Genomic DNA, 14,447 nt, shown 5'->3' with positions numbered 1-14,447 from the left:
TAAATGATCTTTAGTTAATAATAATCAAATAATTATAAAAATATTAATGATTTTCCAAATGAACAGTAGTGGCACTCTAAAATATGTTTACCTATGGAAGGCACCTCTCAGAGTTTTTCCTTTGTTGTTCAATAATCAAATAAACCAGTGTCTAAACATCATCTGGGTAAGTCTTCGCTCTCCTAGTCCTGTTTAGCTGAATATTTTTATAATGAATTTGTATTGATTTTTGCCAGATGCTTTTTCCATATTTCAGCTTTGTAAAATGTGTTTTGCGTTTTCTAATAATGGCAGTTTACTAGAGTGTTTCTTGAAAAGGTGAGCATTTCTTTATTCATCTTCATGTAAATGTCCTTCTTTTGGATGTTTATGTCTGCGTGATATTTTCCCTTTGCTTATCCTTTCAGGAAAAAGTATGTGTTTGTTCCACATTATAATTAAGAATTTCTATTAGAGTTTTTATGCTTGTATTTTAAAAATTTAATCTTAGACAAGGAGGGAAGATAAAGGAATATATTATTTGCATTCTCCTGTTTGCAATTTGAACTGTGTTTCTCTGTGAAGCACAGAGAACTCCTCAGAGAAGAGTGTGTTAATGGAGGGACTTTACTGCTCTGGGGGTAGTTGTGACTGTTGGGAGTTAGGGTGAGGCAACACTCTCCTCTCTGAGGGGCATATCTGCTCTAGTTGAGAGCCTGTCTCCGCAATGACCCTTTTCGATACTATTTGCTGACTATCATAGGTAGTACTACACCTTAGTATGTTTTCTTCTGTAATACGTAAGTATGATAAGGTTTATTTATAAATTAGGCATAGTAAGAGATCAACAATTCTAATAATAAAATAGAGTCTCAGTGGTTCTCAACCTTCTGGCTCTTTAAACACAGTTCCTCATGTTGTGACCAAACATAAAATTATTTTCGTTGCTACTTCATAACTGTAATGTTGCTACTGTTATGAATCGTAATGTAAATATCTGAGATGCAGGATGGTCTTAGGCGACCCCTGTGAAAGGGTCGTTCGGCCGCCAAAGGGGTCGCGACCCACAGATTGAGAACCGCTGATTAATAGACAATAATAATATACTGTAAAAAAAGACATGTGAATGTGGTCTCTCTCAAAATATCTTATTTTACTGTACTCACTATTCTTATAAAGGTGACGTGAGATAACAAGATGCCTTGAGTTGAAAACTTTCAACTTTTCTCTTAAAAAAAGAACTTGACAGCTCCTCTTTGGTATATGATTGTCAGTATCCCTGCTCTTCTGATTTGGGGCCAGTATTACATAAAATAGGTGTTACTTGAACACGAGCACTGTGATACCACACTGTTGATCTGACAACTGCGAGGGTAACTGAGTGACTTATTGCAGGGAGCATGTGCAGTGTGTATACTCTGGACAAAGGGAGGATTCGTGGCCCTGGCTGACAGAGCGGGATGGCTCAAGACTTAAGCATCCTACTCAGAATGGCATTACGATTGAAAACTTATTCACTTATAGAATTTTTAATTAATATGTTTGTGTCGTGGGTGACTGGGGCTAACTATAGGAAATGAAACTGGATAAGAGGGGGACTTCTGTATCACTGTTGGGAACTTACCCTGCAGCTATATCACCAAAAATTAAAAAACAAAAGTACAAGATTGTATTTTTTCTGTGGCATTAAGTATTAATTTAAAAAATTGAGTAACAAAGAAATACATAGGTTGAGTCAATAATGGTCATGTATACATAAAATACTATGTAACTGTGTAAAAAAATTAAAAAGGAATGTACTGTCGGCTAGCCAGTGTGGCTCAGTGGTTGTCAACCGATGGACAAGGAGGTTATGGTTTGATTTCCAGTCAAGGCACATGCCCGAAATGTGGACTCGATTCCCAGTAGGGGATATGCAGGGGGCAGCTGGTCAATGATTCTTTCTCATCCTAGATGTTTCTATTTCTTTTTCCCTTCCTCTCTGAAATCAATAAAAAATACATTTGAAAAAATAAAGATAGATTTTTAGTGGAAAAAGCAGGCTATCTTTGCATATGACAGAGGAAAAATATAGTAGATGTCTAGATAAAAATAGAGGCTATTTATTTATTTATTTATTTATTTATTTTTCTGTATGGACTAATTCCTTTACTTTGTTCAATGGGTATTGTCACAGAAATATTGGCACCTCTTTTATCTCTTCCATCTTATCAGACCCATCTCCAGTAAATAATCAATCTCATTTATTGTGGTTTATTCCTCCTTCTTTTTCCCCAAAATAGAATGCCAACTAATAAATGCATAAGAAAAGATAGTAAAAAAAATTACCACTTGACAATCATCATATTACTTATTTCAGTCAAGAATTAGTGGATGAAAAACTAGTGGTAAAAATTTTGATGAGGAATGGTATATTTATGTAGTCATAAAGTACCTTAACATAAATTAGTTATCAATTACAAAAAGAAAACTAGTAACACTACAACGGAGAAAATTGAACAGGCATCAGTTATTCAAATAATCAAATTTACATCATCAATATTAGAACAAGCTTTTAGATCCAGTCAAGGACACATACCTCAGTTGCAGACTCGATCCATGGCCCTGGCAAGGGCGATATGTCTCTCTCACATCCATGTTTCTCTCTCTCTGTCTCTCCCCCGCCTTTCCACACTCTAAAAAAATCCATGGAAAAATATTCTTGGGTGAGGATTGACAAAAAAAAAAAAAGAAGAAGGAGGAGGAGGAGGAGGAGGAGTAACCAATAAAAAAAAAATCATATTTAGGGCCAGATGTCAGTAGACACAAAAGAAAGTTCAGATGTATAATGTAAGTTATGTGAAGATGCCTGGTATCCTACATTAACAATGGATTTAGTTATTTGATACTATGGAAACATGGAAAATCTAATGTGATAAGAGGAGAAATCTATTTTAATTTAATCTGTTTCCATTCTTACACAGCAAGAAGCTGTCAGTTTATGCACTTGCAAATTTCCATTTCCTTTTAAGACAAAATGGATGTTATATGTATAATTTGTCTCTAATTTTATCATGTACTGTTATTTTAAAGCAATGTAGCAGATCTATATTTCCCCAGATATCATAATTTTAGAACCTGTGAGAAAACTAACTTCAAAATCTATAAATTCGCAAACTATCATCATTAATTCATTCTGTTACCTTTCAAAAAAAAAGTCATTCACTCACTCAGAATATGCAATATAAATTCTGCTGTGTGAATTGGTTCTGCAAAACTGATGATTATCACTCATTGCTTAAATACTCTGCAGAATTTGTTTTTCTTCTTTACATTTCCAGATGCTATAACACTCTGAAGAATTCACAATTATTTTTTTCTTTTTGATAGTCTTTCTATCTATACTTCTACATAATGCCAGTGGACTGCACCCCATTGGATCCTATACTAGTAGTTATGTATTATACTTTAGAAAAAGAACCCCATTGTAACAGACAGCATTTATTGGGCACTTGCAATGCCCCTAGCAGATGAGGAAGCATGATATACTAGAGTCCTATTACTTCTGTAACAAATTATACATTTAGTGTCTTGAAAGAAAGGCAAATTTATTTTCTTACAGTTCTGGAAGTTGGAAGTCTATACAAAAAGGTGTTGGCAGGGCCGTGTTCCTCCCAGAGGCTTCCTGGGAGAATGTTTCCTTGCCTTTTCCAGCTTCCAAAGGCTGGCCACCTGCCTTGCCTCTGCCTCTATCTTCAAAGCACATTATTTGAAACTCTGCTTCTGTGTTCTAACTCTGTCGAGTGTGTTTCCTTCCACGACCCGCGTGGAGTAGGGTTCGGTACCTGAAAGAAGAGCCGCACAACAAATGAGAGAAAAGACACGAGATAATTTTGCAATATCGGAGGTCCAGGCGGGCAAGTCCAACTCAAGGAGAGGGACTTCCACCCATGCTCAGGCTGCTCCAATCTTTTATTGACCTGGAGTCGCCCTTAGGCAAGCGACCCCCCATTAAAAGGCAGACTAGCCCATCAGCAAGGATTTACATAATAATAAATGGGGGAGTAGTTTCAACTACCACTGTCTGGACAAACAGAGGTGGCGCCTAGCTCCGGGCTTTGCTAGGGCTTCAAAGGCACCCAGCCTTCGGCAGTTTCCGGAAGGGGGTTTCGGGAAGTGCTCTGTCTATGCTTATCAGATAGTGAAGGCAATAAACAGTTTCCCACATAACTCCTTTTTTTTTTTTTTTTGCCTTTGATCTTCTTTTAAAAATATGGTTTTATTGATTTTAGAGAACAGAAGGGAGAAGGAAAGAGAGATATGAGCCCACAATCCAGGCATGTGCCCTGACTGGGAATCGAACCAGTGACTTCCTGGTGCATGGGACAATGCTCAACCAACTGAACCTCAAGTTGATTATGATGAAAAAAAGGCTCAGACTTCCACCATATAAAAAGTAGTTAAAGGTGCCATAGTATTTAGAGTACCTGATATTTTCTAATATTTTAAAAGTTGGTATATTTTAGAAAGTCTAGATCTGTTATGTATGTGCCTCAAGGTTATTCACATTTTAAACAGATATTTACTGATTTTGGGTGAGCCACTATGCTATATGCTGAGAAATATTACAGTGAACCATGAAGATATGGTATACTTCACTACCATTTCCACAGTTCTGTTGGAAGAGATAGCCATTAAAGAGATACACTTACAAATAGCTATTAACTGAAATCTTAGTTAATAGAGAAAACATTGCATCAGTTGAAGCCACAGAAAGGCAACATTTGTCTATAAGTAAGTAACTATTGTTTTAAAAATCAAATATATTCCAAAGCAGCTGTGATGGGTGCTGAGAGGACGCTGTTACCGAGATCTCCATGCAGTGGTTGGATATCATATATGCAGGGTCTGCAGATAAAAGTTGAATAACTTAGAGTGCCATTCAACCTTAGGGTCATTTGAGATTTTCTGTAAAATTGTTCTTAACTTCTATGCACACATTTTTCATATTCATTATTGACACTAAAATAAAAATGATGATAAAATGTAGTAAGCAGTGGGACTGAATAAATAAGATCATGTACATAATTATTAATTATGTTTTTCTGTCTTGTCCACAAAATTTATTCTACAAGTTCACCTGATGTGGAGAAGCATGAGGCTTGGTTGGAATGTCTGTAAGGAGGATTCTCCGAAAGGTCTGGGGCCTCTGAGGGGACCTTGCCAAAGGAGGCAGTCCCTACCTTGATTTTTCCAAACAAGTACGATCCCCCCCGGGGGTTTTATTCCCTCTGTCAACACACCCCTCAGTCAAATTCCCTGGCTTTTGTTCTACTGGCAGAAGAGGACACCATTAAACTAGGAATATTACAAAACCCTTCAATATCACAAAAATGAAAAAAAGTAAAGACTAATAAGCAAATGTTGCATGTTGTGACAAAATAGAAATAGTACAAACAAAAAATGAGGAGAAGAGAGATGAGAGGAGGAAAATATAGTAATGTAATTGTACTAGGATACCAGATTTCGAAAATAAAATTCTATATAAAAAGAGCCTAATATGCAAATTGACCAAATGGTGGAACAACTGGTGGAATGACTGGTGGATATGATGTGCACTGACCACCAGGGGGCAGATGCTCAACACAGGAGCTGCCCCTTTGGTGGGCACTGCTCTCTCACAAGGGGACCACCACTCAGTCAGAAGCCAGGCTCACAGCTGGCAGGCGCAGCAGCGGTGGTGAGGCAGTCTGCAGGGATAGAGCAGAAACTGGCAGTCTGACATCCCCTGAGGGATGTAGTAGTGCAGGAAGTGGCAGGCAGCTGGGGAGGAGCCCCCAATGCTCTGCTCATCCCAGCCCCACTGCCACCGCCTTCCACTGCAACTGCTCGGTAAGCTCACTGACTAGTGTTGAGTGTCTGTCTGCCCCCTGGTGGTCAGTGTGCATCATAGTGACCAGTTGACCTGTCATTCAGTTCTTCGGTCTCTTTGGTATATATATTTTAGAGGCCAAGTGCACGAAATTCGTGCACAGGAGTGGGGGGCTCTCAGCCCGGCCTGCACTCTCTTGCAATCTGGGACTGCTGGCTCCTAATCGCTCACCTACCTTCCTGCCTGCCTAATCACCCCTAACTGCTCACCTGCCTTCCTGATCGTCCCTAATCATTCTGCCTGCCTATCTGATCACCCCTAACTGCTGGCCTGACTGCCTGCTTGCCCCTAACTGCCTCTGCCTTGGTCCCCACCTCTGCAGCTTCGTCCGGAATGATGTTGGAAGGTCGTTTGGCTGTCCAGTCTAATTAGCATATTACACTTTTATTATTATAGATATAGATATTTCATTTGTGCAAAAGAAAATTAGGAAGGCTAAACCAGAAATTAAAGGCTTGATTACATATAGGGGCTGCATGGGGAAAGGTTGAAAAGTAAAAAAAATTAGAAATGGAGTAATAGGGATGAGGAGGAGAGGACACCACTGTATTTCGTACAGCTTTTACTCTTAGAACCATATTAACATTCATGTGGCTCCTAAGAAGGAGATAATTAAAACCAACCAAAATATGGTTGGAACGCAAAATGAAATACTATACATACCACAAAAAATGAACCTAACTATACTACAAATGAAAAATATGGCCTCAATAGAGGAGGTAAGGAATGTTAACATTTTATATAAGTTTAGATGCATCTTTGACCCTGACAGTTTTATAAGTTTTTTTTCTGGTTTTCGAAATAGCATCGAACCGTGCTTGTTACAGAGCATATGCTCAACACATGGATGGAATAATGATGAATTTGAAATGTAAACAGTTATTCAACCTTCAATTTAGCAGTGGTTTTCAACTGGGTGTGATTTTGCTCCTTAGGGGACATTTGGAATTGTCTGAAATAGTGGTTTGGTTGTCAAAACTATAAAGAGAAGCGTTCCCTCTGCCATCTAGTGGGTAGAGACCCTGGCTACTGCTAAGCATCCCACAATGTACGGACTGTTCCCAGTCTGCAAAGAGTCCTCTCCGTGGAAGTTGAGAAACTGTGGTTCAGAACAATAATAGGTTAATGAAGATCTAACTAATAATAGGTTAATGAGGATCTATACCTTTCCCATATGTAAATAAAACAAAATCAAGTTGTATAATACTCTAAGCATGTATATAAATAGATGCCAGTGTTATCACAAAAATATTTATATAAAATCTAGAGAGCAATGATAATTGCACTGATCTTGAATAAAGTGGAAAACAAACCCCTTTCTATTATTTCAGTGTTCTGGAGAAAATCACAGATATTAAGCCAGGTTTGCCCAACATCTTATCAGAGAACTATATGTTCTCTTTTTTGAAGTAAAAATATCTTTAAATACTAACCAAACACCCTAATTACTCTATTCTTTGTTCTGCACAAAAATTAGCCATAGTTTCTTGAAGAAGACAAGGATGCAGATGTTTCTTTTACACTCAGCCAGATGATTTCTTCAAACCAAATTATAAACTCAAATATATGCTTCAGTCTCTTCCTTCTTGCTGCAGTGTTTTAAGGCTTAGATGATCAACTTTGTATAAAATGCAACAAAAAAATGTTAAAATCAATTCAATGAAAACATTATAATTTTCATATATTTTAATCTATTTTTACATGTTATAATATTAAGCATATTTCTAAGTTCTAAGGACATTATTGACTTTAGAGAGAAGCATGCCATCAAACTTTACCTGTCTTCTTATACTAAAAATGCTCAATTCTTTTGCAGGCAGAAGTATTTACCTCTCACTTGCTATCTGATCATGGTAGCCAACCACGTGTATTGAATGAATCACTGAATAATTTACCATAATATTTCACATGTAGTCTCTACTATCACATGTCATCTACTATATTATATATTGCCCCCCTTTATAACTGATATAAAAGTAATTTACTCTTACAATTCATTTTTAAACATAAATGATTGTGAATATTTTTTGAATTCTCAAGTAGTTTAGCCATAAGTGGAATAGTTTGAGAAACATTCAACTGCACAATGAATGTGATTTGGACTCAAATGGATAACTTACTAACATAGTGCTGTGAAGTAAGACAAGCGACTTTCCAACATTCAATTGCCATTATTTACATTTCCTCCAAGAGTTCTAATTTCTCCACATCTTAACCAACAATTAATATCTTTTGCATTTTTTATAATAGCTACTCTAACAGTTGTGAGCTAATATCTTATCATTGGTTTGATTTGCATTTCCCTGATGATTAGTGATTTTGATCATTTTAAAATATCTGTTAGCAATTTGCATGTCTTCTTTGGAACATGTCAATTTTTAAAATAGTTTATTTGTGGTATTTTCTTTTCTTTTTTTTCTACTGAGTTAAAAGAGTTCATTGTATATTTTGGATATTAACTCTTTATCAGATATAAGGGTTTCAAATATTTTCTTCCATTGTAGGTTGCCTTGTCATGTGGTTAAGTGTTTTTTTTTTTTTTTCACTGTGCAGAAGTTGCTTAGTTTGATGTAATCCCACTTGTCTATTTTTGCTACTGTTTGCGCTTTGGTGCCATACCCAAGGAATCATTACCAAGACCAATGTCATAAACTTTTCCCTTATATTTTCTTCTAGAAATTTTATGGTTTCAGTCTGAACTTTAAGTCTTTAATCCACTTTGGGTTATTTTCTATAAGATGTATCCAAATCCATTCCTTTGCAGGTGAATATCCAATTTACATGTAATTATTCTGCTTTAAAAATTGAAATCCTGCTCTATTCAAAAACATGTATAAACTTTTTGGAGAGAGAAATGGGGAGTTGCTGTAATGAGATACAATGTTCCAATCATTTATGGTTAAGTGCTATACATATGCTGTATAACATCTGGCCTATAGTTAAAAATTCTATATTATACATGTAAAAATTGTTAAAAGGGTAGATCACATGTTAAATGTTCTTACCATAATTGAAAAAAATGTGAGCTACTACTCACTGACCATTTGCTTTGGCACAATGCTCAGAACTTTACAGATATCATATTACCTCATTAATAGTGACAACACTTGTATGAAGTCCATTTGAATTGTTTAGATAAAAATATCGTTCAAAGAGGGTACAAAATTTCCCCAGTTCTGTAAATATTAAAATCACATGATTGAGAACAGACTATGCTCCCACTTTGCATTCTCTACCTTTAAGCTATGCTGCAAAGCTTGAAGGAAAGGAGAAAGCCTGGAAGATTTTACTTACCCACCATCTAAGCTAAGACAAAGCAGGAGGGCATATTATTCTATTTCAAAGCCTGTTCCTACCCAAGATACAATCACACTATTGCTCAAGGCACTGAATAAGAAGGGGACTCACAAATCATACTCCCCAGATTGAAATATCTGTTCCACAAGTTATTATCTTTGTGACAATCAGAACGTTACGTAACTCCTCTGTGCCTCAAATCTTTCATGCTTGTAGAGTTACTATAGCTACTCAATAAGATAATTCGTGCACAACCCTGACATAACACCTTCCACTTATAAAATGTTGTTATAGGTCAATTATATTTCAATAAAACTGGGGAAAATGTTATAACCAATCTTTATTCCTCACTTTTTCACTCACATTATTTGCTGTATATAATGTGTAATTTAACCACCTGTATGATTTCCCATGTTTTTATTTGTTTATTTATTGACTGTTTCCAATATTAAATAAAAAGCCTTTTCAAAGAAAATAAATCTAACATGGAGGATGTATGCAATTAATCATAACTTCTGTTGTCACTGCCATTCTTGTGTTGATATTAACATTATAATGCCAGGATATCTTAGAAGAGCATGTAATTCCAGTTAACATGCCTTATACACATTACTAAATATGATGCCAGACTTACCTAGTTAATACATTTGTCTCTTCAGTTCTCATATCTTGTCATTCTTCTCAGAAAAACTTGTTTTCCATTTTCTAATATACTTCATAGGTTATGAATTCTAAAGCTATTAGAGGAACTATATTTTTCTAAGAAGTTGATCTGTACTTTGCTTAACCAAGAAAACTAAGAAAAATATGAGAAATATCAACAGAATCTCTTCAGTAAAGTACCCCCTTTGTTTGTTGATTTATTTTCAGAGATTATTAAACTGCCTACCTATATTTTCTTGCATCTCATTGAGTTTTTTCAAAACTGTAATCTTGAATTCTCTGTCATTTAATTCACATATTTCCATGTTTTTCTCTGATTGGCTTGTTTTGCTTAGTATAATAATTTCCATGTCCCTCCATGCTATCACAAAGGGTAAGAGATCCTTCTCTTGTACAGCTGCATAGTATTCCATTGTGTAAATGTACCACAGCTTTTTTATCCACTCATCTATTAATGGGCACTTTGGCTGTTTCCAGATCTTCGCTATTATAAATAATATTGCTATGAACATAGGGGTGCATATATCCTTTATGTTTCCTGATTCTTAGGATATATTCTTAGAAGTGGGATCACTGGGTCAAATGGTAGTTCCATTTTTTAATCTTTTGAGGAAACTCCACACTGTTTTCCATAGTGGTTGCACCAGCAATCTATAATAATAAAAGTGTAATATGTTAGTTAGACCAGATGACCTTCCAGACAAAGCCGGGGCTGCGAGGGAAGCCCGGATCCCAGGTGCCAGAGGGAAGCCGGTGCCAGTAGCTGGGGGAAGGAAAGCCTACTCTTGCACGAATTTTGTGCACTGGGCCTCTAGTAGCTTTATAAACTGCCACCATCAATAGCAGCATAAAAAAGGAAGGAAAAAAATAAAGCTTAGGGATGGTTAGTAAAGATTTAGTGTTTAGTCTTCTGTTAGTGTACTAGAAATTGTGCTGGGCCAGGTCAGCCACGGACCAACCAAAGGTTCGGTGAGCCTGAGGCGGGTGGAGAAAGATGTAGAAAAGACAGACAAAGAGAATAAGCTGGGTCTAGGTCCGTGATGGGGAACCTTTTGAGTTCGGCGTGTCAGCATTTTGAAAAACCCTAACTTAACTCTGGTGCCGTGTCACATATAGACATTTTTTGATATTTGCAACCATAGTAAAACAAAGACTTATATTTTTCATATTTATTTTATATATTTAAATGCCATTTAACAAAGAAAAAACAACCAAAAAATGAGTTCGCGTGTCACCTCTGACCTGCGTGTCATAGGTTCGCCATCACTGGTCTAGGTGGATCTTCTGTGCCTGGATGAGGCCACAGAGAGATCCAGACAGCAAGCAGAGCCTTTATTTTATAGCCAGGGGTAAACAAGGTAGTGGTCACCATAGTTACAATGTTCTTGTGAGTTTCATTTGTTTTGGCAGCACTTGCTGCATCTCTCTCAGCCCATTAGCTTCCCAGATAAGATCTAGGGAGAGTCATAAGGTCAAGCCTAATTATGCTAAGAGAGCTGTGCCCTCTAAGCTGGGACTTGTTTGTGTCGGTCTGAGGCTTACCCCTATAGTCGCTCCCTACAGAAATAGTGTTTCATTCTTTCAACATTTTGAATAAAATTTTCTATTGAGTCAAACCCAGGAACTAAGTAAATATGTGTTCTTTTTTACTTTAAATACTTTATTAATAAAACATGCAATATTCTCTATTGATACATTCCTGATATAAATTCTTTTCACTAACAGCAAAGTCTGTTAAACTCTACACAAGAACACAAAATTCACTTGAGGCTGTCTGAGTAAATAAGTTAGTTTAATGACACAGAAATTTTATCTTATGCACAATTCATATTGTTAAATGTTTCTTTGGAAAACATACCACGATTCTTATCTGGCCTCCTGTCCCCTTTTGTTCTCACAGTTATCTGATTTTTCCACAGTTCTCTCTTTTAGAACATTTTCTACAGGGCTCTATTCAAACCAATTGACATAATTATATTTAGAAATTCTAATTTGGTCAAGTAATATCATGAATATTTATTTTTAAATAAACTCATTTGTTTAATAATATATCAGCTTTTTATCATTTTTACTTCATTTATATATTTAATCAGTGTGCAGAGTCATATAAATTACCTTATCTTATCCTGCTGTATTTGTAACCACAAAATTCTCCGACATATCGCAATTTTATAAAATCAGAGACAAGGAATTTTGAAGAAAACAGAGGTTGAACTTCTGATGAAGATAGCTCTGCAAGATACTTTGAGACAACTCCTTTTTTCATACAAATAGATAACAGATAAAAAGAACATTAGAACCCAGAGGATGTGGCTCAGTGTTTGAACCTCAACTTATGAGCCAGGAGGTCATTGATTCCCAGTCTGGCACGTGCCTGGGGTTGTGAGCTTGATCCTCAGGCAGGAGGCAGATGACCAATTATTCTCTGTCATCATTGATGTTTCTTTCTCTCTCTCTCTCTCTCTCTCTCTCTCTCTCTCTCTCTCTCTCTCTCCTTTCCTCTCTGAAATCAATTAAACAATATTTTTTAAAAATGTTTTAAAAAAGAATATTAGAAATATTGAACTGTATTCACACACACACACAAAAAAATCTAAAAATCAACATATACCTGAAATGGAATGAACTGTTACACAAATGAACTATGGGCTAGAGCTGATACTGCAGAACTGCTTGTCTCTGTATGTGGGTAGAAACAGGTAGTAGCCAGAAGCTCAGTACCTGAAAAATAAGGTAGACAAAGAAATGTCTTTTTTTTTTCACTGTGAAAGACTCAGCTTAAATAAAAACATCTCTTCAAAAGAATGCCTGGAAAGGGAACATCCAGCTCATGAAAGGAATCTGAATAAATCTGAATAAGTGGCCAGCCTCTTGGGGTTTTGGCCCATATGAAGGCACCACATCGGAGTGATATACAAACATGCAACCAGGAATGAAAGCCATAACATGTCTAGCTGCTATTTCAAAATTCCCAAAATAATAGCAATTGAGAAGGCCCTGGTCATCAATATAAAATATAACTTTGTGTTGCATTCCCAAAGGAAATGGTAGAGCACATGAAAAGTTATGGGTGAATATGACTGGGGCAGCGAACAATGGTGAACCTTCCTCAAAAATCAGCTAGCAAAAAAAAATCCCAAATGCAACAAAGAAATCTAATGCTAAGAAACAATGAAGAAAACTGTTTTATCTAAATGATTAAATAATTAAACAGTCTTAAAAATTACTTTAAGCAAATGTGTTTAGAATGCTTACAGAATTCATAGATATCATGCATAAAAACAAAAAAAGACAATAAGGGAATATTATGACCAACCTTATGCTTATACATTTGATAACTTGGGTGAAAGTGACTAAGTCTTTAAAGACACAAACTACCATGCTCACTCAGGAGGAAATAGATTAAATCCAAGCATATGTTTATGCAAAATATATGCATGTAAATTTTAAAAATAACTCTATTTGTAATCACCAAAACCTAGAACACTGGTTCTTCACCTGGTTAGTAAACTAATTAATTGTGCTATGTTTATACAATGGAATACTATTCGACAATAAAATGAAACAAAGCAATGGTATAGATAGCAAGGTAGATGAATCTCTAATGTATTATGCAAAATGACAAAGCCAAATTCAACGGCTAGTTCTATATGATTAAATTTATATAACATTCTGAAAAAGACAAAATTAAAGGACAAAAAATAAACTAGTGGTTGTCAGGAGATAGTTGTGGTGGTAATAGATGGATTACAAAAGGCACAAGGAAATATTTGGAGTGATGGAATGGTGTTTGTCTAATTACCTAATTGTTCTGCCTAAGACATAAAATACAAAATTGAAAGCAGGTATCTATGTTTTATTTCAAATCTTAAGGGGAAAACTTTCAATCTTTCACTAGCTACTATGATGTAAAATGAGGATTTGGGGTAAATGCCCTTTATTGAATTATGTACATTGCCTTCTACTGCTAGAAGTTTGCTGAGTGTTTTAACCATAAAAGAGTAGTAAAGTATTAGCAAGTGCTTTTCTACATCTATTGAAATGATCCTGTGCGATTTTTATTTTTCTTTCATTCTATTAACCTGATTTCTTATGTTGAACCAAGCTTGCATATTTGCGATGAATCACACTTGCTCATGATGTATTACCAATTCAATGTGCTGGTGATTTAGTTTGCTAGTGCTTTGTTGAGTATTTTTTTGTACCTATATTCATAAAATACATTAGTCTGCAGTTTTCTTTTCTTATACCTTTGGCTTTGATATCAGAGTAATGTTGGACTCATAGAATGTGACAGAAAGTGTGTCTTCTAATTTTTAAAAGGATGTGGGTAGGTTGTTGTTAATTCTTCTTTTAATGTTTGATAGAATTTACCAGTGAAGCCATCTGGGCCTGGGCTTTCTTTTTGTCATTCAACAGTTAAATTATAGCATTACTTGGTATGGAGATCTCTTGGAGTATATCCTGCTTCATGCTCATTATAATTCTTACATGTATGGATTCATATCTTCATCAAATGTAGAAAGTTTTCAGTCATTATTTTTTCAAATAATTTTTCTATCCATTTCTCAATCTCTTTCTCTTCCTGGGACTTGCA

Source organism: Myotis nattereri (genome assembly GCF_964212035.1).
Source record: "Myotis nattereri genome assembly, chromosome: 7".
In the NCBI taxonomy this organism is placed as follows: Eukaryota; Metazoa; Chordata; class Mammalia; order Chiroptera; family Vespertilionidae; genus Myotis; species Myotis nattereri.
The sequence above is the reverse complement of the archived record's forward strand: the minus strand, read 5'-3'. Positions refer to the sequence as shown.